Source organism: Coffea arabica, chromosome 4e (genome assembly GCF_036785885.1).
Source record: "Coffea arabica cultivar ET-39 chromosome 4e, Coffea Arabica ET-39 HiFi, whole genome shotgun sequence".
Classification (NCBI taxonomy): Eukaryota; Viridiplantae; Streptophyta; class Magnoliopsida; order Gentianales; family Rubiaceae; genus Coffea; species Coffea arabica.
The window spans coordinates 24,189,155-24,214,253 of record NC_092317.1 but is presented as its reverse complement, the minus strand read 5'-3'; positions in this window follow the sequence as shown (position 1 = coordinate 24,214,253).

Here is a 25,099-nt window from a genome sequence, read left to right as displayed (position 1 = left end):
TTACTTTTGAACTGTTTTCTTGCATATCATGCGTGCTTGCATATGGGTGTTCCTTGTTGCTGTATTCCTTGATTTATTGGCTTGTTATTATTGATTGATAATGTGTTAAGTGCTTTCAATGATTGTTAAAACGAGTTTTCTAGGCGAGTGTGTACTTTATCGCACTCGACCTAAATAAATATGAAATTTTCAATGATTAATGATTAAATGCTAGTTGCGCATGAATGTAAGCCGTTTGGCTGAACTGGCCACTGCCATTCGTTACCGATCGACTCGAGCCAGAAGCGGACTCGGTCGGGCGATATGGTGACCCTGGGTGAATTTGGTATACTCGAGTATTACCTTGTAGTCCGGCTACGTCCGGATGGGTGGAGTCCGGCTACGTCCGGATGGGTGGAGTCCGGCCAACGTCCGGAAAAAAAAAAGGGATTGAACGAACAAACAAATACCTCCATGTGGGCCGTATCCTTTTAATGAATGTTACTATCGCTTTCCATTGTAAATGTTTCTTGAATTATTGATACTCCATATTTAATGTATTGTAAATGTTGTAATTGTTTCTGGACTTATCATTTGATTTATGACATCATTGAAATGAACTATTGTGAAACCGATTTGATTACTGATTTTTCTGGTTACTCGCTAAGCTTCCAGCTCACCCCAAAAATATTTTATTCCCCTCCACAGGGCTCGTGGCGAAGGAAGGACTTGTAGTACTTGTTCACGTGACTGGATGGCATATATCTTGTATAATTTGGATTTGGAATCATTTTATGTATAGTTGAGAATCGTTTCCGCTTCGCTTATGACATGTAATTATGGGAGACTTGGATGTATATTTGTGGACCATGTGATGTATATTTGAGATTTATATTGTAATTCATTTAAGGATTGTAGTGAACGACTGAGTCCCGGCTAGAGCTGGGCAGGCGGCCCGCCGAACCCTCTGGTTCGCCTTAGGGGGAGGTGGGGCTGTCACAGTTGGTATCAGAGCTTAGGCTTCAGATCTCTGTAGTGTATCCTAGGCTTGAAGTTTAGGATGCCGGACTGTGGGTTTGGTTTGCAATATTAGTGATTCATGCGGGATATCTCGACTTGATTGGTACAAGATGGAATGTCGAGGACGACATTCTTTTAAGGAGGGGAGATTGTGACGCCCCGAAAAGTATGAGTGTGAGAACCCGAAAATTTTCTAATTTTCTAGGGTTTATTTTATTTAATCGTCCGCCTTTTCTACATTTTCTTTATTAGAAAAATTCCCCAGATAAAGTTTATGAGTAAAGATAGTTTGAAAATGATTTTTCTAGTATCGGTTAGCTTTTGAGAAATTAAGAGCGTATTTTGAACGTGGGACCCGCAAGTGCGGTAAATGCATTATATTTTTGACAACTTGTTGAAATTTTGTATTAAGTGATATTATTTTACAAAGTGTTAAGATATTTGTATTGGAGAGACAAAAAGATAAGTTTTAAACCTAAAGGTGACAAGTGTCACCATAAGATTAAGTCTTGGACTTTGACTACACTATTCACTACTTTACCAAATAAATCAAAAAATTGCCAAAAATCATCCTTATTTCTAAAGATTCATAGCCGGCTCTCTCTCAAAGGAAAAGAAAGAAAAGCTCTCAATTTCTTCCTTCTATTTCTTGCTCAATCTTCAAATCCAACCAATAAAACTCCAAATCATTCCATAAAATCTCTTTGCTAAGTGGTCTTGAGGTGTTTTGTGGAGTTGTTTGGAAAGCTAAGGTGACTAGTTGCTCTATCTCTTGTATTGCTGAGGTGAGTTGTGAAGGACCCCTCTCCTTCCTCTAATGATGTTCAATTCATGATTGGTGGTGGTATGAGATGCAATATTATGAATTAATTCTTGATTTGTGGTTGAAATGATCAAGTTTTATTATTTTTGGGGATTTTTCTGTTTTAATATAAGCATGATTGTGTGACTATCTATGATGATTGGAAATGGTCTATAATGACTTAAGGAGGTGGGAAAAGTGATTAATTGCAACCAATTTCTGGTTTGGAAGAAATTTCAGAAAACTAGGGTTCTTGAGGGAGCATTCTGTCCGAAATTTTAGGTCCTATATAGAGGCCGAATTGGCCTTGACTTAAAACATGAAAGTTGTAGGCAATGACATTTTATAGGTTCCTACAAAATTTCAGGTCAATCGGAGTAGTTTAGAATGAGATAAGTCGAAATTACTATTGCTGTTCTGGTTTTACCCGAATGTAAGAATTGCGCCGGTAATTGGTTGTTTTGGCTGGAATTGCTTCAGAATTGGTTGTTGAGGTCTTCTGATGAAATGTATACCTGTTTCTTATATTTCAGCTGGATTTGGAATTTCTGGATTTGGACTTGGAGAACCTGAGTTATGATGTTTCCGCTAGAATGCGTTCTGTGAATCTGTTTTTGTGATTCTGGTATAGTATCTTGCATTTTTGACCTGGTTACACTCGAAACTGGGTCGAGTGACCTTCTACAATATTGTAGCCCTGTCTCTTAGCTTCGAAATGGTGGGTCTTGAACCTTCATCCGACAATCGTAGCGCCTTTAGTACCATTACCGTAAAATGACGTCAAAACTGTTTTTCTGGTTTTGAGCTTAACTTTCATTTCTGAACTTTTCCCTAGTTTGACTTGTACTAGTACTACTTGGAGCTTGCTGAATGACTATTGGATGAACTTGTTGTTGTGTGTGTACCTTTGGGACTGGCTGAGGAAATAATGAAGCCATGATGGCTGGAAAAGTAAGCAAATTCGGGGGAAGTGTTGTCCGAACTTTTAAAGGACTTGTTTGCATTGAGTTTGTGATCTAAGACTTGGATTTGAGCAAGGCAATGATATATGATGGATAGTTTCTGAGCCATGGAGGTGAGTGACCTTAAACTATTTCTAAAGTTATTTATGAACCGTTTCCTGCATTATTTACTTTTGAACTGTTTCCACAGTTACTTTTGTACTGTTTTCTTGCGTTATTTACCTTTAAACTGTTTCCAAAGTTACTTTTGAACTGTTTTCTTGCATATCATGCGTGCTCGCATAAGGGTGTTCCTTGTTGCTGTATTCCTTGATTTATTGGCTTGTTATTATTGATTGATAATGTGTTAAGTGCTTTCAATGATTGTTAAAACGAGTTTTCTAGGCGAGTGTGTACTTTATCGCACTCGACCTAAATAAATATGAAATTTTCAATGATTAATGATTAAATGCTAGTTGCGCATGAATGTAAGCCGTTTGGCTGAACTGGCCACTGCCATTCGTTACCGATCGACTCGAGCCAGAAGCGGACTCGGTCGGGCGATATGGTGACCCTGGGTGAATTTGGTATACTCGAGTATTACCTTGTAGTCCGGCTACGTCCGGATGGGTGGAGTCCGGCTACGTCCGGATGGGTGGAGTCCGGCCAACGTCCGGAAAAAAAAAAGGGATTGAACGAACAAACAAATACCTCCATGTGGGCCGTATCCTTTTAATGAATGTTACTATCGCTTTCCATTGTAAATGTTTCTTGAATTATTGATACTCCATATTTAATGTATTGTAAATGTTGTAATTGTTTCTGGACTTATCATTTGATTTATGACATCATTGAAATGAACTATTGTGAAACCGATTTGATTACTGATTTTTCTGGTTACTCGCTAAGCTTCCAGCTCACCCCAAAAATATTTTATTCCCCTCCACAGGGCTCGTGGCGAAGGAAGGACTTGTAGTACTTGTTCACGTGACTGGATGGCATATATCTTGTATAATTTGGATTTGGAATCATTTTATGTATAGTTGAGAATCGTTTCCGCTTCGCTTATGACATGTAATTATGGGAGACTTGGATGTATATTTGTGGACCATGTGATGTATATTTGAGATTTATATTGTAATTCATTTAAGGATTGTAGTGAACGACTGAGTCCCGGCTAGAGCTGGGCAGGCGGCCCGCCGAACCCTCTGGTTCGCCTTAGGGGGAGGTGGGGCTGTCACAGTTGGTATCAGAGCTTAGGCTTCAGATCTCTGTAGTGTATCCTAGGCTTGAACTTTAGGATGCCGGACTGTGGGTTTGGTTTGCAATATTAGTGATTCATGCGGGATATCTCGACTTGATTGGTACAAGATGGAATGTCGAGGACGACATTCTTTTAAGGAGGGGAGATTGTGACGCCCCGAAAAGTATGAGTGTGAGAACCCGAAAATTTTCTAATTTTCTAGGGTTTATTTTATTTAATCGTCCGCCTTTTCTACATTTTTTTTATTAGAAAAATTCCCCAGATAAAGTTTATGAGCAAAGATAGTTTGAAAATGATTTTTCTAGTATCGGTTAGCTTTTGAGAAATTAAGAGCGTATTTTGAACGTGGGACCCGCAAGTGCGGTAAATGCATTATATTTTTGACAACTTGTTGAAATTTTGTATTAAGTGATATTATTTTACAAAGTGTTAAGATATTTGTATTGGAGAGACAAAAAGATAAGTTTTAAACCTAAAGGTGACAAGTGTCACCATAAGATTAAGTCTTGGACTTTGACTACACTATTCACTACTTTACCAAATAAATCAAAAAATTGCCAAAAATCATCCTTATTTCTAAAGATTCATAGCCGGCTCTCTCTCAAAGGAAAAGAAAGAAAAGCTCTCAATTTCTTCCTTCTATTTCTTGCTCAATCTTCAAATCCAACCAATAAAACTCCAAATCATTCCATAAAATCTCTTTGCTAAGTGGTCTTGAGGTGTTTTGTGGAGTTGTTTGGAAAGCTAAGGTGACTAGTTGCTCTATCTCTTGTATTGCTGAGGTGAGTTGTGAAGGACCCCTCTCCTTCCTCTAATGATGTTCAATTCATGATTGGTGGTGGTATGAGATGCAATATTATGAATTAATTCTTGATTTGTGGTTGAAATGATCAAGTTTTATTATTTTTGGGGATTTTTCTGTTTTAATATAAGCATGATTGTGTGACTATCTATGATGATTGGAAATGGTCTATAATGACTTAAGGAGGTGGGAAAAGTGATTAATTGCAACCAATTTCTGGTTTGGAAGAAATTTCAGAAAACTAGGGTTCTTGAGGGAGCATTCTGTCCGAAATTTTAGGTCCTATATAGAGGCCGAATTGGCCTTGACTTAAAACATGAAAGTTGTAGGCAATGACATTTTATAGGTTCCTACAAAATTTCAGGTCAATCGGAGTAGTTTAGAATGAGATAAGTCGAAATTACTATTGCTGTTCTGGTTTTACCCGAATGTAAGAATTGCGCCGGTAATTGGTTGTTTTGGCTGGAATTGCTTCAGAATTGGTTGTTGAGGTCTTCTGATGAAATGTATACCTGTTTCTTATATTTCAGCTGGATTTGGAATTTCTGGATTTGGACTTGGAGAACCTGAGTTATGATGTTTCCGCTAGAATGCGTTCTGTGAATCTGTTTTTGTGATTCTGGTATAGTATCTTGCATTTTTGACCTGGTTACACTCGAAACTGGGTTGAGTGACCTTCTACAATATTGTAGCCCTGTCTCTTAGCTTCGAAATGGTAGGTCTTGAACCTTCATCCGACAATCGTAGCGCCTTTGGTACCATTACCGCAAAATGACGTCAAAACTATTTTTCTGGTTTTGAGCTTAACTTTCATTTCCGAACTTTTCCCTAGTTTGACTTGTACTAGTACTACTTGGAGCTTGCTGAATGACTATTGGATGAACTTGTTGTTGTGTGTGTACCTTTGGGACTGGCTGAGGAAATAATGAAGCCATGATGGCTGGAAAAGTAAGCAAATTCGGGGGAAGTGTTGTCCGAACTTTTAAAGGACTTGTTTGCATTGAGTTTGTGATCTAAGACTTGGATTTGAGCAAGGCAATGATATATGATGGATAGTTTCTGAGCCATGGAGGTGAGTGACCTTAAACTATTTCTAAAGTTATTTATGAACCGTTTCCTGCATTATTTACTTTTGAACTGTTTCCACAGTTACTTTTGTACTGTTTTCTTGCGTTATTTACCTTTAAACTGTTTCCAAAGTTACTTTTGAACTGTTTTCTTGCATATCATGCGTGCTCGCATAAGGGTGTTCCTTGTTGCTGTATTCCTTGATTTATTGGCTTGTTATTATTGATTGATAATGTGTTAAGTGCTTTCAATGATTGTTAAAACGAGTTTTCTAGGCGAGTGTGTACTTTATCGCACTCGACCTAAATAAATATGAAATTTTCAATGATTAATGATTAAATGCTAGTTGCGCATGAATGTAAGCCGTTTGGCTGAACTGGCCACTGCCATTCGTTACCGATCGACTCGAGCCAGAAGCGGACTCGGTCGGGCGATATGGTGACCCTGGGTGAATTTGGTATACTCGAGTATTACCTTGTAGTCCGGCTACGTCCGGATGGGTGGAGTCCGGCTACGTCCGGATGGGTGGAGTCCGGCCAACGTCCGGAAAAAAAAAAGGGATTGAACGAACAAACAAATACCTCCATGTGGGCCGTATCCTTTTAATGAATGTTACTATCGCTTTCCATTGTAAATGTTTCTTGAATTATTGATACTCCATATTTAATGTATTGTAAATGTTGTAATTGTTTCTGGACTTATCATTTGATTTATGACATCATTGAAATGAACTATTGTGAAACCGATTTGATTACTGATTTTTCTGGTTACTCGCTAAGCTTCCAGCTCACCCCAAAAATATTTTATTCCCCTCCACAGGGCTCGTGGCGAAGGAAGGACTTGTAGTACTTGTTCACGTGACTGGATGGCATATATCTTGTATAATTTGGATTTGGAATCATTTTATGTATAGTTGAGAATCGTTTCCGCTTCGCTTATGACATGTAATTATGGGAGACTTGGATGTATATTTGTGGACCATGTGATGTATATTTGAGATTTATATTGTAATTCATTTAAGGATTGTAGTGAACGACTGAGTCCCGGCTAGAGCTGGGCAGGCGGCCCGCCGAACCCTCTGGTTCGCCTTAGGGGGAGGTGGGGCTGTCACAGTTGGTATCAGAGCTTAGGCTTCAGATCTCTGTAGTGTATCCTAGGCTTGAACTTTAGGATGCCGGACTGTGGGTTTGGTTTGCAATATTAGTGATTCATGCGGGATATCTCGACTTGATTGGTACAAGATGGAATGTCGAGGACGACATTCTTTTAAGGAGGGGAGATTGTGACGCCCCGAAAAGTATGAGTGTGAGAACCCGAAAATTTTCTAATTTTCTAGGGTTTATTTTATTTAATCGTCCGCCTTTTCTACATTTTTTTTATTAGAAAAATTCCCCAGATAAAGTTTATGAGCAAAGATAGTTTGAAAATGATTTTTCTAGTATCGGTTAGCTTTTGAGAAATTAAGAGCGTATTTTGAACGTGGGACCCGCAAGTGCGGTAAATGCATTATATTTTTGACAACTTGTTGAAATTTTGTATTAAGTGATATTATTTTACAAAGTGTTAAGATATTTGTATTGGAGAGACAAAAAGATAAGTTTTAAACCTAAAGGTGACAAGTGTCACCATAAGATTAAGTCTTGGACTTTGACTACACTATTCACTACTTTACCAAATAAATCAAAAAATTGCCAAAAATCATCCTTATTTCTAAAGATTCATAGCCGGCTCTCTCTCAAAGGAAAAGAAAGAAAAGCTCTCAATTTCTTCCTTCTATTTCTTGCTCAATCTTCAAATCCAACCAATAAAACTCCAAATCATTCCATAAAATCTCTTTGCTAAGTGGTCTTGAGGTGTTTTGTGGAGTTGTTTGGAAAGCTAAGGTGACTAGTTGCTCTATCTCTTGTATTGCTGAGGTGAGTTGTGAAGGACCCCTCTCCTTCCTCTAATGATGTTCAATTCATGATTGGTGGTGGTATGAGATGCAATATTATGAATTAATTCTTGATTTGTGGTTGAAATGATCAAGTTTTATTATTTTTGGGGATTTTTCTGTTTTAATATAAGCATGATTGTGTGACTATCTATGATGATTGGAAATGGTCTATAATGACTTAAGGAGGTGGGAAAAGTGATTAATTGCAACCAATTTCTGGTTTGGAAGAAATTTCAGAAAACTAGGGTTCTTGAGGGAGCATTCTGTCCGAAATTTTAGGTCCTATATAGAGGCCGAATTGGCCTTGACTTAAAACATGAAAGTTGTAGGCAATGACATTTTATAGGTTCCTACAAAATTTCAGGTCAATCGGAGTAGTTTAGAATGAGATAAGTCGAAATTACTATTGCTGTTCTGGTTTTACCCGAATGTAAGAATTGCGCCGGTAATTGGTTGTTTTGGCTGGAATTGCTTCAGAATTGGTTGTTGAGGTCTTCTGATGAAATGTATACCTGTTTCTTATATTTCAGCTGGATTTGGAATTTCTGGATTTGGACTTGGAGAACCTGAGTTATGATGTTTCCGCTAGAATGCGTTCTGTGAATCTGTTTTTGTGATTCTGGTATAGTATCTTGCATTTTTGACCTGGTTACACTCGAAACTGGGTTGAGTGACCTTCTACAATATTGTAGCCCTGTCTCTTAGCTTCGAAATGGTAGGTCTTGAACCTTCATCCGACAATCGTAGCGCCTTTGGTACCATTACCGCAAAATGACGTCAAAACTTTTTTCTGGTTTTGAGCTTAACTTTCATTTCCGAACTTTTCCCTAGTTTGACTTGTACTAGTACTACTTGGAGCTTGCTGAATGACTATTGGATGAACTTGTTGTTGTGTGTGTACCTTTGGGACTGGCTGAGGAAATAATGAAGCCATGATGGCTGGAAAAGTAAGCAAATTCGGGGGAAGTGTTGTCCGAACTTTTAAAGGACTTGTTTGCATTGAGTTTGTGATCTAAGACTTGGATTTGAGCAAGGCAATGATATATGATGGATAGTTTCTGAGCCATGGAGGTGAGTGACCTTAAACTATTTCTAAAGTTATTTATGAACCATTTCCTGCATTATTTACTTTTGAACTGTTTCCACAGTTACTTTTGTACTGTTTTCTTGCGTTATTTACCTTTAAATTGTTTCCAAAGTTACTTTTGAACAGTTTTCTTGCATATCATGCGTGCTTGCATATGGGTGTTCCTTGTTGCTGTATTCCTTGATTTATTGGCTTGTTATTATTGATTGATAATGTGTTAAGTGCTTTCAATGATTGTTAAAACGAGTTTTCTAGGCGAGTGTGTACTTTATCGCACTCGACCTAAATAAATATGAAATTTTCAATGATTAATGATTAAATGCTAGTTGCGCATGAATGTAAGCCGTTTGGCTGAACTGGCCACTGCCATTCGTTACCGATCGACTCGAGCCAGAAGCGGACTCGGTCGGGCGATATGGTGACCCTGGGTGAATTTGGTATACTCGAGTATTACCTTGTAGTCCGGCTACGTCCGGATGGGTGGAGTCCGGCTACGTCCGGATGGGTGGAGTCCGGCCAACGTCCGGAAAAAAAAAAGGGATTGAACGAACAAACAAATAGCTCCATGTGGGCCGTATCCTTTTAATGAATGTTACTATCGCTTTCCATTGTAAATGTTTCTTGAATTATTGATACTCCATATTTAATGTATTGTAAATGTTGTAATTGTTTCTGGACGTATCATTTGATTTATGACATCATTGAAATGAACTATTGTGAAACCAATTTGATTACTGATTTTTCTGGTTACTCGCTGAGCTTCTAGCTCACCCCAAAAATATTTTATTCCCCTCCACAGGGCTCGTGGCGAAGGAAGGACTTGTAGTACTTGTTCACGTGACTGGATGGCATATATCTTGTATAATTTGGATTTGGAATCATTTTATGTATAGTTGAGAATCGTTTCCGCTTCGCTTATGACATGTAATTATGGGAGACTTGGATGTATATTTGTGGACCATGTGATGTATATTTGAGATTTATATTGTAATTCATTTAAGGATTGTAGTGAACGACTGAGTCCCGGCGAGAGCTGGGCAGGCGGCCCGCCGAACCCTCTGGTTCGCCTTAGGGGGAGGTGGGGCTGTCACAGTTGGTATCAGAGCTTAGGCTTCAGATCTCTGTAGTGTATCCTAGGCTTGAAGTTTAGGATGCCGGACTGTGGGTTTGGTTTGCAATATTAGTGATTCATGCGGGATATCTCGACTTGATTGGTACAAGATGGAATGTCGAGGACGACATTCTTTTAAGGAGGGGAGATTGTGACGCCCCGAAAAGTATGAGTGTGAGAACCCGAAAATTTTCTAATTTTCTAGGGTTTATTTTATTTAATCGTCCGCCTTTTCTACATTTTCTTTATTAGAAAAATTCCCCAGATAAAGTTTATGAGTAAAGATAGTTTGAAAATGATTTTTCTAGTATCGGTTAGTTTTTGAGAAATTAAGAGCGTATTTTGAACGTGGGACCCGCAAGTGCGGTAAATGCATTATATTTTTGACAACTTGTTGGAATTTTGTATTAAGTGATATTATTTTACAAAGTGTTAAGATATTTGTATTGGAGAGACAAAAAGATAAGTTTTAAACCTAAAGGTGACAAGTGTCACCATAAGATTAAGTCTTGGACTTTGACTACACTATTCACTACTTTACCAAATAAATCAAAAAATTGCCAAAAATCATCCTTATTTCTAAAGCTTCATAGCCGGCTCTCTCTCAAAGGAAAAGAAAGAAAAGCTCTCAATTTCTTCCTTCTATTTCTTGCTCAATCTTCAAATCCAACCAATAAAACTCCAAATCATTCCATAAAATCTCTTTGCTAAGTGGTCTTGAGGTGTTTTGTGGAGTTGTTTGGAAAGCTAAGGTGACTAGTTGCTCTATCTCTTGTATTGCTGAGGTGAGTTGTGAAGGACCCCTCTCCTTCCTCTAATGATGTTCAATTCATGATTGGTGGTGGTATGAGATGCAATATTATGGATTAATTCTTGATTTGTGGTTGAAATGATCAAGTTTTATTATTTTTGGGGATTTTTCTATTTTAATATAAGCATGATTGTGTGGCTTTCTATGATGATTGGAAATGGTCTATAATGACTTAAGGAGGTGGGAAAAGTGATTAATTGCAACCAATTTCTGGTTTGGAAGAAATTTCAGAAAACTAGGGTTCTTGAGGGAGCATTCTGTCCGAAATTTTAGGTCCTATATAGAGGCCGAATTGGCCTTGACTTAAAACATGAAAGTTGTAGGCAATGACATTTTATAGGTTCCTACAAAATTTCAGGTCAATCGGAGTAGTTTAGAATGAGATAAGTCGAAATTACTATTGCTGTTCTGGTTTTACCCGAATGTAAGAATTGCGCCGGTAATTGGTTGTTTTGGCTGGAATTGCTTCAGAATTGGTTGTTGAGGTCTTCTGATGAAATGTATACCTGTTTCTTATATTTTAGCTGGATTTGGAATTTCTGGATTTGGACTTGGAGAGCCTGAGTTATGATGTTTCCGCTAGAATGCGTTCTGTGAATCTGTTTTTGTGATTCTGGTATAGTATCTTGCATTTTTGACCTGGTTACACTCGAAACTGGGTCGAGTGACCTTCTACAATATTGTAGCCCTGTCTCTTAGCTTCGAAATGGTGGGTCTTGAACCTTCATCCGACAATCGTAGCGCCTTTAGTACCATTACCGTAAAATGACGTCAAAACTGTTTTTCTGGTTTTGAGCTTAACTTTCATTTCTGAACTTTTCCCTAGTTTGACTTGTACTAGTACTACTTGGAGCTTGCTGAATGACTATTGGATGAACTTGTTGTTGTGTGTGTACCTTTGGGACTGGCTGAGGAAATAATGAAGCCATGATGGCTGGAAAAGTAAGCAAATTCGGGGGAAGTGTTGTCCGAACTTTTAAAGGACTTGTTTGCATTGAGTTTGTGATCTAAGACTTGGATTTGAGCAAGGCAATGATATATGATGGATAGTTTCTGAGCCATGGAGGTGAGTGACCTTAAACTATTTCTAAAGTTATTTATGAACCGTTTCCTGCATTATTTACTTTTGAACTGTTTCCACAGTTACTTTTGTACTGTTTTCTTGCGTTATTTACCTTTAAACTGTTTCCAAAGTTACTTTTGAACTGTTTTCTTGCATATCATGCGTGCTCGCATAAGGGTGTTCCTTGTTGCTGTATTCCTTGATTTATTGGCTTGTTATTATTGATTGATAATGTGTTAAGTGCTTTCAATGATTGTTAAAACGAGTTTTCTAGGCGAGTGTGTACTTTATCGCACTCGACCTAAATAAATATGAAATTTTCAATGATTAATGATTAAATGCTAGTTGCGCATGAATGTAAGCCGTTTGGCTGAACTGGCCACTGCCATTCGTTACCGATCGACTCGAGCCAGAAGCGGACTCGGTCGGGCGATATGGTGACCCTGGGTGAATTTGGTATACTCGAGTATTACCTTGTAGTCCGGCTACGTCCGGATGGGGGGAGTCCGGCTACGTCCGGAAAAAAAAAAGGGATTGAACGAACAAACAAATAGCTCCATGTGGGCCGTATCCTTTTAATGAATGTTACTATCGCTTTCCATTGTAAATGTTTCTTGAATTATTCATACTCCATATTTAATGTATTGTAAATGTTGTAATTGTTTCTGGACTTATCATTTGATTTATGACATCATTGAAATGAACTATTGTGAAACCAATTTGATTACTGATTTTTCTGGTTACTCGCTGAGCTTCTAGCTCACCCCAAAAATATTTTATTCCCCTCCACAGGGCTCGTGGCGAAGGAAGGACTTGTAGTACTTGTTCACGTGACTGGATGGCATATATCTTGTATAATTTGGATTTGGAATCATTTTATGTATAGTTGAGAATCGTTTCCGCTTCGCTTATGACATGTAATTATGGGAGACTTGGATGTATATTTGTGGACCATGTGATGTATATTTGAGATTTATATTGTAATTCATTTAAGGATTGTAGTGAACGACTGAGTCCCGGCGAGAGCTGGGCAGGCGGCCCGCCGAACCCTCTGGTTCGCCTTAGGGGGAGGTGGGGCTGTCACAGTTGGTATCAGAGCTTAGGCTTCAGATCTCTGTAGTGTATCCTAGGCTTGAAGTTTAGGATGCCGGACTGTGGGTTTGGTTTGCAATATTAGTGATTCATGCGGGATATCTCGACTTGATTGGTACAAGATGGAATGTCGAGGACGACATTCTTTTAAGGAGGGGAGATTGTGACGCCCCGAAAAGTATGAGTGTGAGAACCCTAAAATTTTCTAATTTTCTAGGGTTTATTTTATTTAATCGTCCGCCTTTTCTACATTTTCTTTATTAGAAAAATTCCCCAGATAAAGTTTATGAGCAAAGATAGTTTGAAAATGATTTTTCTATTATCGGTTAGTTTTTGAGAAATTAAGAGCGTATTTTGAACGTGGGACCCGCAAGTACGGTAAATGCATTATATTTTTGACAACTTGTTGGAATTTTGTATTAAGTGATATTATTTTACAAAGTGTTAAGATATTTGTATTGGAGAGACAAAAAGATAAGTTTTAAACCTAAAGGTGACAAGTGTCACCATAAGATTAAGTCTTGGACTTTGACTACACTATTCACTACTTTACCAAATAAATCAAAAAATTGCCAAAAATCATCCTTATTTCTAAAGCTTCATAGCCGGCTCTCTCTTAAAGGAAAAGAAAGAAAAGCTCTCAATTTCTTCCTTTTATTTCTTGCTCAATCTTCAAATCCAACCAATAAAACTCCAAATCATTCCATAAAATCTCTTTGCTAAGTGGTCTTGAGGTGTTTTGTGGAGTTGTTTGGAAAGCTAAGGTGACTAGTTGCTCTATCTCTTGTATTGCTGAGGTGAGTTGTGAAGGACCCCTCTCCTTCCTCTAATGATGTTCAATTCATGATTGGTGGTGGTATGAGATGCAATATTATGGATTAATTCTTGATTTGTGGTTGAAATGATCAAGTTTTATTATTTTTGGGGATTTTTCTGTTTTAATATAAGCATGATTGTGTGGCTATCTATGATGATTGGAAATGGTCTATAATGACTTAAGGAGGTGGGAAAAGTGATTAATTGCAACCAATTTTTGGTTTGGAAGAAATTTCAGAAAACTAGGGTTCTTGAGGGAGCATTCTGTCCGAAATTTTAGGTCCTATATAGAGGCCGAATTTCCCTTGACTTAAAACATGAAAGTTGTAGGGAATGACATTTTATAGGTTCCTACGAAATTTCAGGTCAATCGGAGTAGTTTAGAATGAGATAAGTCGAAATTACTATTGCTGTTCTGGTTTTACCCGAATGTAAGAATTGCACCGGTAATTGGTTGTTTTGGCTGGAATTGCTTCAGAATTGGTTGTTGAGGTCTTCTGATGAAATGTATACCTGTTTCTTAGCTTTCAGATGGTTTTGCAATTTCTGGATTTGGACTTGGAGAGCCTGAGTTATGATGTTCCCGCAAGAATGCGTTCTGTGAATCTGTTTTTGTGATTCTGGTATAGTATCTTGCATTTTTGACCTGGTTACACTCGAAACTGGGTTGAGTGACCGTCTACAATATTGTAACCCTGTCTCTTAGCTTCGAAATGGTGGGTCTTGCACCTTCATCCGACAATCGTAGCACCTTTGGTACCATTACCGTAAAATGACGTCAAAACTGTTTTTCTGGTTTTGAGCTTAACTTTCATTTCCGAACTTTTCCCTAGTTTGACTTGTACTAGTACTACTTGGAGCTTGCTGAATGGCTATTGGATGAACTTGTTGTTGTGTGTGTACCTTTGGGACTGGCTGAGGAAATAATGAAGCCCTGATGGCTGGAAAAGTAAGCAAATTTAGGGGAAGTGCTGTCCGAACTTTTAAAGGACTTGTTTGCATTGAGTTTGTGATCTAAGACTTGGATTTGAGCAAGGCAATGATATATGATGGATAGTTTCTGAGCCATGGAGGTGAGTGACCTCAAACTATTTCTAAAGTAATTTATGAACCGTTTCCTGCATTATTTACTTTTGAACTGTTTCCACAGTTACTTTTGTACTGTTTTCTTGCATTATTTACCTTTAAACTGTTTCCAAAGTTACTTTTGAACAGTTTTCTTGCATATCATGCGTGCTTGCATATGGGTGTTCCTTGTTGCTGTATTCCTTGATTTATTGGCTTGTTATTATTGATTGATAATGTGTTAAGTGCTTTCAATGATTGTTAAAACGAGTTTTCTAGGCGAGTGTGTACTTTATCGCACTCGACCTAAATAAATATGAAATTTTCAATGATTAATGATTAAATGCTAGTTGCGCATGAATGTAAGCCGTTTGGCTGAACTGGCCACTGCCATTCGTTACCGATCGACTCGAGCCAGAAGCGGACTCGGTCGGGCGATATGGTGACCCTGGGTGAATTTGGTATACTCGAGTATTACCTTGTAGTCCGGCTACGTCCGGATGGGTGGAGTCCGGCTACGTCCGGATGGGTGGAGTCCGGCCAACGTCCGGAAAAAAAAAAGGGATTGAACGAACAAACAAATAGCTCCATGTGGGCCGTATCCTTTTAATGAATGTTACTATCGCTTTCCATTGTAAATGTTTCTTGAATTATTGATACTCCATATTTAATGTATTGTAAATGTTGTAATTGTTTCTGGACTTATCATTTGATTTATGACATCATTGAAATGAACTATTGTGAAACCGATTTGATTACTGATTTTTCTGGTTACTCGCTAAGCTTCTAGCTCACCCCAAAAATATTTTATTCCCCTCCACAGGGCTCGTGGCGAAGGAAGGACTTGTAGTACTTCTTCACGTGACTGGATGGAATATATCTTGTATAATTTGGATTTGGAATCATTTTATGTATAGTTGAGAATCGTTTCTGCTTCGCTTATCACATGTAATTATGGGAGACTTGGATGTATATTTGTGGACCATGTGATGTATATTTGAGATTTATATTGTAATTCATTTAAGGATTGTAGTGAACGACTGAGTCCCGGCGAGAGCTGGGCAGGCGGCCCGCCGAACCCTCTGGTTCGCCTTAGGGGGATGTGGGGCTGTCACAGTTGGTATCAGAGCTTAGGCTTCAGATCACTGTAGTGTATCTTAGGCTTGAAGTTTAGGATGCCGAACTGTGGGTTTGGTTTGCAATATTAGTGATTCATGCGGGATATCTCGACTTGATTGGTACAAGATGGAATGTCGAGGACGACATTCTTTTAAGGAGGGGAGATTGTGACACCCCAAAAAGTATGAGTGTGAGAACCCGAAAATTTTCTAATTTTCTAGGGTTTATTTTATTTAATCGTCCGCATTTTCTACATTTTCTTTATTAGAAAAATTCCCCAGATAAAGTTTATGAGCAAAGATAGTTTGAAAATGATTTTTCTAGTATCGGTTAGTTTTTGAGAAATTAAGAGCGTATTTTGAACGTGGGACCCGCAAGTGCGGTAAATGCATTATATTTTTGACAACTTGTTGGAATTTTGTATTAAGTGATATTATTTTACAAAGTGTTAAGATATTTGTATTGGAGAGACAAAAAGATAAGTTTTAAACCTAAAGGTGACAAGTGTCACCATAAGATTAAGTCTTGGACTTTGACTACACTATTCACTACTTTACCAAATAAATCAAAAAATTGCCAAAAATCATCCTTATTTCTAAAGCTTCATAGCCGGCTCTCTCTCAAAGGAAAAGAAAGAAAAGCTCTCAATTTCTTCCTTCTATTTCTTGCTCAATCTTCAAATCCAACCAATAAAACTCCAAATCATTCCATAAAATCTCTTTGCTAAGTGGTCTTGAGGTGTTTTGTGGAGTTGTTTGGAAAGCTAAGGTGACTAGTTGCTCTATCTCTTGTATTGCTGAGGTGAGTTGTGAAGGACCCCTCTCCTTCCTCTAATGATGTTCAATTCATGATTGGTGGTGGTATGAGATGCAATATTATGGATTAATTCTTGATTTGTGGTTGAAATGATCAAGTTTTATTATTTTTGGGGATTTTTCTATTTTAATATAAGCATGATTGTGTGGCTTTCTATGATGATTGGAAATGGTCTATAATGACTTAAGGAGGTGGGAAAAGTGATTAATTGCAACCAATTTCTGGTTTGGAAGAAATTTCAGAAAACTAGGGTTCTTGAGGGAGCATTCTGTCCGAAATTTTAGGTCCTATATAGAGGCCGAATTGGCCTTGACTTAAAACATGAAAGTTGTAGGCAATGACATTTTATAGGTTCCTACAAAATTTCAGGTCAATCGGAGTAGTTTAGAATGAGATAAGTCGAAATTACTATTGCTGTTCTGGTTTTACCCGAATGTAAGAATTGCGCCGGTAATTGGTTGTTTTGGCTGGAATTGCTTCAGAATTGGTTGTTGAGGTCTTCTGATGAAATGTATACCTGTTTCTTATATTTTAGCTGGATTTGGAATTTCTGGATTTGGACTTGGAGAGCCTGAGTTATGATGTTTCCGCTAGAATGCGTTCTGTGAATCTGTTTTTGTGATTCTGGTATAGTATCTTGCATTTTTGACCTGGTTACACTCGAAACTGGGTCGAGTGACCTTCTACAATATTGTAGCCCTGTCTCTTAGCTTCGAAATGGTGGGTCTTGAACCTTCATCCGACAATCGTAGCGCCTTTAGTACCATTACCGTAAAATGACGTCAAAACTGTTTTTCTGGTTTTGAGCTTAACTTTCATTTCTGAACTTTTCCCTAGTTTGACTTGTACTAGTACTACTTGGAGCTTGCTGAATGACTATTGGATGAACTTGTTGTTGTGTGTGTACCTTTGGGACTGGCTGAGGAAATAATGAAGCCATGATGGCTGGAAAAGTAAGCAAATTCGGGGGAAGTGTTGTCCGAACTTTTAAAGGACTTGTTTGCATTGAGTTTGTGATCTAAGACTTGGATTTGAGCAAGGCAATGATATATGATGGATAGTTTCTGAGCCATGGAGGTGAGTGACCTTAAACTATTTCTAAAGTTATTTATGAACCGTTTCCTGCATTATTTACTTTTGAACTGTTTCCACAGTTACTTTTGTACTGTTTTCTTGCGTTATTTACCTTTAAACTGTTTCCAAAGTTACTTTTGAACTGTTTTCTTGCATATCATGCGTGCTCGCATAAGGGTGTTCCTTGTTGCTGTATTCCTTGATTTATTGGCTTGTTATTATTGATTGATAATGTGTTAAGTGCTTTCAATGATTGTTAAAACGAGTTTTCTAGGCGAGTGTGTACTTTATCGCACTCGACCTAAATAAATATGAAATTTTCAATGATTAATGATTAAATGCTAGTTGCGCATGAATGTAAGCCGTTTGGCTGAACTGGCCACTGCCATTCGTTACCGATCGACTCGAGCCAGAAGCGGACTCGGTCGGGCGATATGGTGACCCTGGGTGAATTTGGTATACTCGAGTATTACCTTGTAGTCCGGCTACGTCCGGATGGGGGGAGTCCGGCTACGTCCGGAAAAAAAAAAGGGATTGAACGAACAAACAAATAGCTCCATGTGGGCCGTATCCTTTTAATGAATGTTACTATCGCTTTCCATTGTAAATGTTTCTTGAATTATTCATACTCCATATTTAATGTATTGTAAATGTTGTAATTGTTTCTGGACTTATCATTTGATTTATGACATCATTGAAATGAACTATTGTGAAACCAATTTGATTACTGATTTTTCTGGTTACTCGCTGAGCTTCTAGCTCACCCCAAAAATATTTTATTCCCCTCCACAGGGCTCGTGGCGAAGGAAGGACTTGTAGTACTTGTTCACGTGACTGGATGGCATATATCTTGTATAATTTGGATTTGGAATCATTTTATGTATAGTTGAGAATCGTTTCCGCTTCGCTTATGACATGTAATTATGGGAGACTTGGATGTATATTTGTGGACCATGTGATGTATATTTGAGATTTATATTGTAATTCATTTAAGGATTGTAGTGAACGACTGAGTCCCGGCGAGAGCTGGGCAGGCGGCCCGCCGAACCCTCTGGTTCGCCTTAGGGGGAGGTGGGGCTGTCACAGTTGGTATCAGAGCTTAGGCTTCAGATCTCTGTAGTGTATCCTAGGCTTGAAGTTTAGGATGCCGGACTGTGGGTTTGGTTTGCAATATTAGTGATTCATGCGGGATATCTCGACTTGATTGGTACAAGATGGAATGTCGAGGACGACATTCTTTTAAGGAGGGGAGATTGTGACGCCCCGAAAAGTATGAGTGTGAGAACCCTAAAATTTTCTAATTTTCTAGGGTTTATTTTATTTAATCGTCCGCCTTTTCTACATTTTCTTTATTAGAAAAATTCCCCAGATAAAGTTTATGAGCAAAGATAGTTTGAAAATGATTTTTCTATTATCGGTTAGTTTTTGAGAAATTAAGAGCGTATTTTGAACGTGGGACCCGCAAGTACGGTAAATGCATTATATTTTTGACAACTTGTTGGAATTTTGTATTAAGTGATATTATTTTACAAAGTGTTAAGATATTTGTATTGGAGAGACAAAAAGATAAGTTTTAAACCTAAAGGTGACAAGTGTCACCATAAGATTAAGTCTTGGACTTTGACTACACTATTCACTACTTTACCAAATAAATCAAAAAATTGCCAAAAATCATCCTTATTTCTAAAGCTTCATAGCCGGCTCTCTCTTAAAGGAAAAGAAAGAAAAGCTCTCAATTTCTTCCTTTTATTTCTTGCTCAATCTTCAAATCCAACCAATAAAACTCCAAATCATTCCATAAAATCTCTTTGCTAAGTGGTCTTGAGGTGTTTTGTGGAGTTGTTTGGAAAGCTAAGGTGACTAGTTGCTCTATCTCTTGTATTGCTGAGGTGAGTTGTGAAGGACCCCTCTCCTTCCTCTAATGATGTTCAATTCATGATTGGTGGTGGTATGAGATGCAATATTATGGATTAATTCTTGATTTGTGGTTGAAATGATCAAGTTTTATTATTTTTGGGGATTTTTCTGTTTTAATATAAGCATGATTGTGTGGCTATCTATGATGATTGGAAATGGTCTATAATGACTTAAGGAGGTGGGAAAAGTGATTAATTGCAACCAATTTTTGGTTTGGAAGAAATTTCAGAAAACTAGGGTTCTTGAGGGAGCATTCTGTCCGAAATTTTAGGTCCTATATAGAGGCCGAATTTCCCTTGACTTAAAACATGAAAGTTGTAGGGAATGACATTTTATAGGTTCCTACGAAATTTCAGGTCAATCGGAGTAGTTTAGAATGAGATAAGTCGAAATTACTATTGCTGTTCTGGTTTTACCCGAATGTAAGAATTGCACCGGTAATTGGTTGTTTTGGCTGGAATTGCTTCAGAATTGGTTGTTGAGGTCTTCTGATGAAATGTATACCTGTTTCTTAGCTTTCAGATGGTTTTGCAATTTCTGGATTTGGACTTGGAGAGCCTGAGTTATGATGTTCCCGCAAGAATGCGTTCTGTGAATCTGTTTTTGTGATTCTGGTATAGTATCTTGCATTTTTGACCTGGTTACACTCGAAACTGGGTTGAGTGACCGTCTACAATATTGTAACCCTGTCTCTTAGCTTCGAAATGGTGGGTCTTGCACCTTCATCCGACAATCGTAGCACCTTTGGTACCATTACCGTAAAATGACGTCAAAACTGTTTTTCTGGTTTTGAGCTTAACTTTCATTTCCGAACTTTTCCCTAGTTTGACTTGTACTAGTACTACTTGGAGCTTGCTGAATGGCTATTGGATGAACTTGTTGTTGTGTGTGTACCTTTGGGACTGGCTGAGGAAATAATGAAGCCCTGATGGCTGGAAAAGTAAGCAAATTTAGGGGAAGTGCTGTCCGAACTTTTAAAGGACTTGTTTGCATTGAGTTTGTGATCTAAGACTTGGATTTGAGCAAGGCAATGATATATGATGGATAGTTTCTGAGCCATGGAGGTGAGTGACCTCAAACTATTTCTAAAGTAATTTATGAACCGTTTCCTGCATTATTTACTTTTGAACTGTTTCCACAGTTACTTTTGTACTGTTTTCTTGCATTATTTACCTTTAAACTGTTTCCAAAGTTACTTTTGAACAGTTTTCTTGCATATCATGCGTGCTTGCATATGGGTGTTCCTTGTTGCTGTATTCCTTGATTTATTGGCTTGTTATTATTGATTGATAATGTGTTAAGTGCTTTCAATGATTGTTAAAACGAGTTTTCTAGGCGAGTGTGTACTTTATCGCACTCGACCTAAATAAATATGAAATTTTCAATGATTAATGATTAAATGCTAGTTGCGCATGAATGTAAGCCGTTTGGCTGAACTGGCCACTGCCATTCGTTACCGATCGACTCGAGCCAGAAGCGGACTCGGTCGGGCGATATGGTGACCCTGGGTGAATTTGGTATACTCGAGTATTACCTTGTAGTCCGGCTACGTCCGGATGGGTGGAGTCCGGCTACGTCCGGATGGGTGGAGTCCGGCCAACGTCCGGAAAAAAAAAAGGGATTGAACGAACAAACAAATAGCTCCATGTGGGCCGTATCCTTTTAATGAATGTTACTATCGCTTTCCATTGTAAATGTTTCTTGAATTATTGATACTCCATATTTAATGTATTGTAAATGTTGTAATTGTTTCTGGACTTATCATTTGATTTATGACATCATTGAAATGAACTATTGTGAAACCGATTTGATTACTGATTTTTCTGGTTACTCGCTAAGCTTCTAGCTCACCCCAAAAATATTTTATTCCCCTCCACAGGGCTCGTGGCGAAGGAAGGACTTGTAGTACTTCTTCACGTGACTGGATGGAATATATCTTGTATAATTTGGATTTGGAATCATTTTATGTATAGTTGAGAATCGTTTCTGCTTCGCTTATCACATGTAATTATGGGAGACTTGGATGTATATTTGTGGACCATGTGATGTATATTTGAGATTTATATTGTAATTCATTTAAGGATTGTAGTGAACGACTGAGTCCCGGCGAGAGCTGGGCAGGCGGCCCGCCGAACCCTCTGGTTCGCCTTAGGGGGATGTGGGGCTGTCACAGTTGGTATCAGAGCTTAGGCTTCAGATCACTGTAGTGTATCTTAGGCTTGAAGTTTAGGATGCCGAACTGTGGGTTTGGTTTGCAATATTAGTGATTCATGCGGGATATCTCGACTTGATTGGTACAAGATGGAATGTCGAGGACGACATTCTTTTAAGGAGGGGAGATTGTGACACCCCAAAAAGTATGAGTGTGAGAACCCGAAAATTTTCTAATTTTCTAGGGTTTATTTTATTTAATCGTCCGCATTTTCTACATTTTCTTTATTAGAAAAATTCCCCAGATAAAGTTTATGAGCAAAGATAGTTTGAAAATGATTTTTCTAGTATCGGTTAGTTTTTGAGAAATTAAGAGCGTATTTTGAACGTGGGACCCGCAAGTGCGGTAAATGCATTATATTTTTGACAACTTGTTGGAATTTTGTATTAAGTGATATTATTTTACAAAGTGTTAAGATATTTGTATTGGAGAGACAAAAAGATAAGTTTTAAACCTAAAGGTGACAAGTGTCACCATAAGATTAAGTCTTGGACTTTGACTACACTATTCACTACTTTACCAAATAAATCAAAAAATTGCCAAAAATCATCCTTATTTCTAAAGCTTCATAGCCGGCTCTCTCTCAAAGGAAAAGAAAGAAAAGCTCTCAATTTCTTCCTTCTATTTCTTGCTCAATCTTCAAATCCAACCAATAAAACTCCAAATCATTCCATAAAATCTCTTTGCTAAGTGGTCTTGAGGTGTTTTGTGGAGTTGTTTGGAAAGCTAAGGTGACTAGTTGCTCTATCTCTTGTATTGCTGAGGTGAGTTGTGAAGGACCCCTCTCCTTCCTCTAATGATGTTCAATTCATGATTGGTGGTGGTATGAGATGCAATATTATGGATTAATTCTTGATTTGTGGTTGAAATGATCAAGTTTTATTATTTTTGGGGATTTTTCTATTTTAATATAAGCATGATTGTGTGGCTATCTATGATGATTGGAAATGGTCTATAATGACTTAAGGAGGTGGGAAAAGTGATTAATTGCAACCAATTTCTGGTTTGGAAGAAATTTCAGAAAACTAGGGTTCTTGAGGGAGCATTCTGTCCGAAATTTTAGGTCCTATATAGAGGCCGAATTGGCCTTGACTTAAAACATGAAAGTTGTAGGGAATGACATTTTATAGGTTCCTACAAAATTACTATTGCTGTTCTGGTTTTACCCGAATGTAAGAATTGCGCCGGTAATTGGTTGTTTTGGCTGGAATTGCTTCAGAATTGGTTGTTGAGGTCTTATGATGAAATGTATACCTGTTTCTTATATTTCAGCTGGATTTGGAATTTCTGGATTTGGACTTGGAGAGCCTGAGTTATGATGTTTCCGCTAGAATGCGTTCTGTGAATCTGTTTTTGTGATTCTGGTATAGTATCTTGCATTTTTGACCTGGTTACACTCGAAACTGGGTTGAGTGACCTTCTACAATATTGTAGCCCTGTCTCTTAGCTTCGAAATGGTAGGTCTTGAACCTTCATCCGACAATCGTAGCGCCTTTGGTACCATTACCGGAAAATGACGTCAAAACTGTTTTTCTGGTTTTGAGCTTAACTTTCATTTCCGAACTTTTCCCTAGTTTGACTTGTACTAGTACTACTTGGAGCTTGCTGAATGACTATTGGATGAACTTGTTGTTGTGTGTGTACCTTTGGGACTGGCTGAGGAAATAATGAAGCCATGATGGCTGGAAAAGTAAGCAAATTCGGGGGAAGTGTTGTCCGAACTTTTAAAGGACTTGTTTGCATTGAGTTTGTGATCTAAGACTTGGATTTGAGCAAGGCAATGATATATGATGGATAGTTTCTGAGCCATGGAGGTGAGTGACCTTAAACTATTTCTAAAGTTATTTATGAACCGTTTCCTGCATTATTTACTTTTGAACTGTTTCCACAGTTACTTTTGTACTGTTTTCTTGCATTATTTACCTTTAAACTGTTTCCAAAGTTACTTTTGAACAGTTTTCTTGCATATCATGCGTGCTTGCATATGGGTGTTCCTTGTTGCTGTATTCCTTGATTTATTGGCTTGTTATTATTGATTGATAATGTGTTAAGTGCTTTCAATGATTGTTAAAACGAGTTTTCTAGGCGAGTGTGTACTTTATCGCACTCGACCTAAATAAATATGAAATTTTCAATGATTAATGATTAAATGCTAGTTGCGCATGAATGTAAGCCGTTTGGCTGAACTGGCCACTGCCATTCGTTACCGATCGACTCGAGCCAGAAGCGGACTCGGTCGGGCGATATGGTGACCCTGGGTGAATTTGGTATACTCGAGTATTACCTTGTAGTCCGGCTACGTCCGGATGGGTGGAGTCCGGCTACGTCCGGATGGGTGGAGTCCGGCCAACGTCCGGAAAAAAAAAAGGGATTGAACGAACAAACAAATAGCTCCATGTGGGCCGTATCCTTTTAATGAATGTTACTATCGCTTTCCATTGTAAATGTTTCTTGAATTATTGATACTCCATATTTAATGTATTGTAAATGTTGTAATTGTTTCTGGACTTATCATTTGATTTATGACATTATTGAAATGAACTATTGTGAAACCGATTTGATTACTGATTTTTCTGGTTACTCGCTAAGCTTCTAGCTCACCCCAAAAATATTTTATTCCCCTCCACAGGGCTCGTGGCGAAGGAAGGACTTGTAGTACTTGTTCACGTGACTGGATGCATATATCTTGTATAATTTGGATTTGGAATCATTTTATGTATAGTTGAGAATCGTTTCCGCTTCGCTTATGACATGTAATTATGGGAGACTTGGATGTATATTTGTGGACCATGTGATGTATATTTGAGATTTATATTGTAATTCATTTAAGGATTGTAGTGAACGACTGAGTCCCGGCGAGAGCTGGGCAGGCGGCCCGCCGAACCCTCTGGTTCGCCTTAGGGGGAGGTGGGGCTGTCACAGTTGGTATCAGAGCTTAGGCTTCAGATCTCTGTAGTATATCCTAGGCTTGAAGTTTAGGATGCCGGACTGTGGGTTTGGTTTGCAATATTAGTGATTCATGCGGGATATCTCGACTTGATTGGTACAAGATGGAATGTCGAGGACGACATTCTTTTAAGGAGGGGAGATTGTGACGCCCCGAA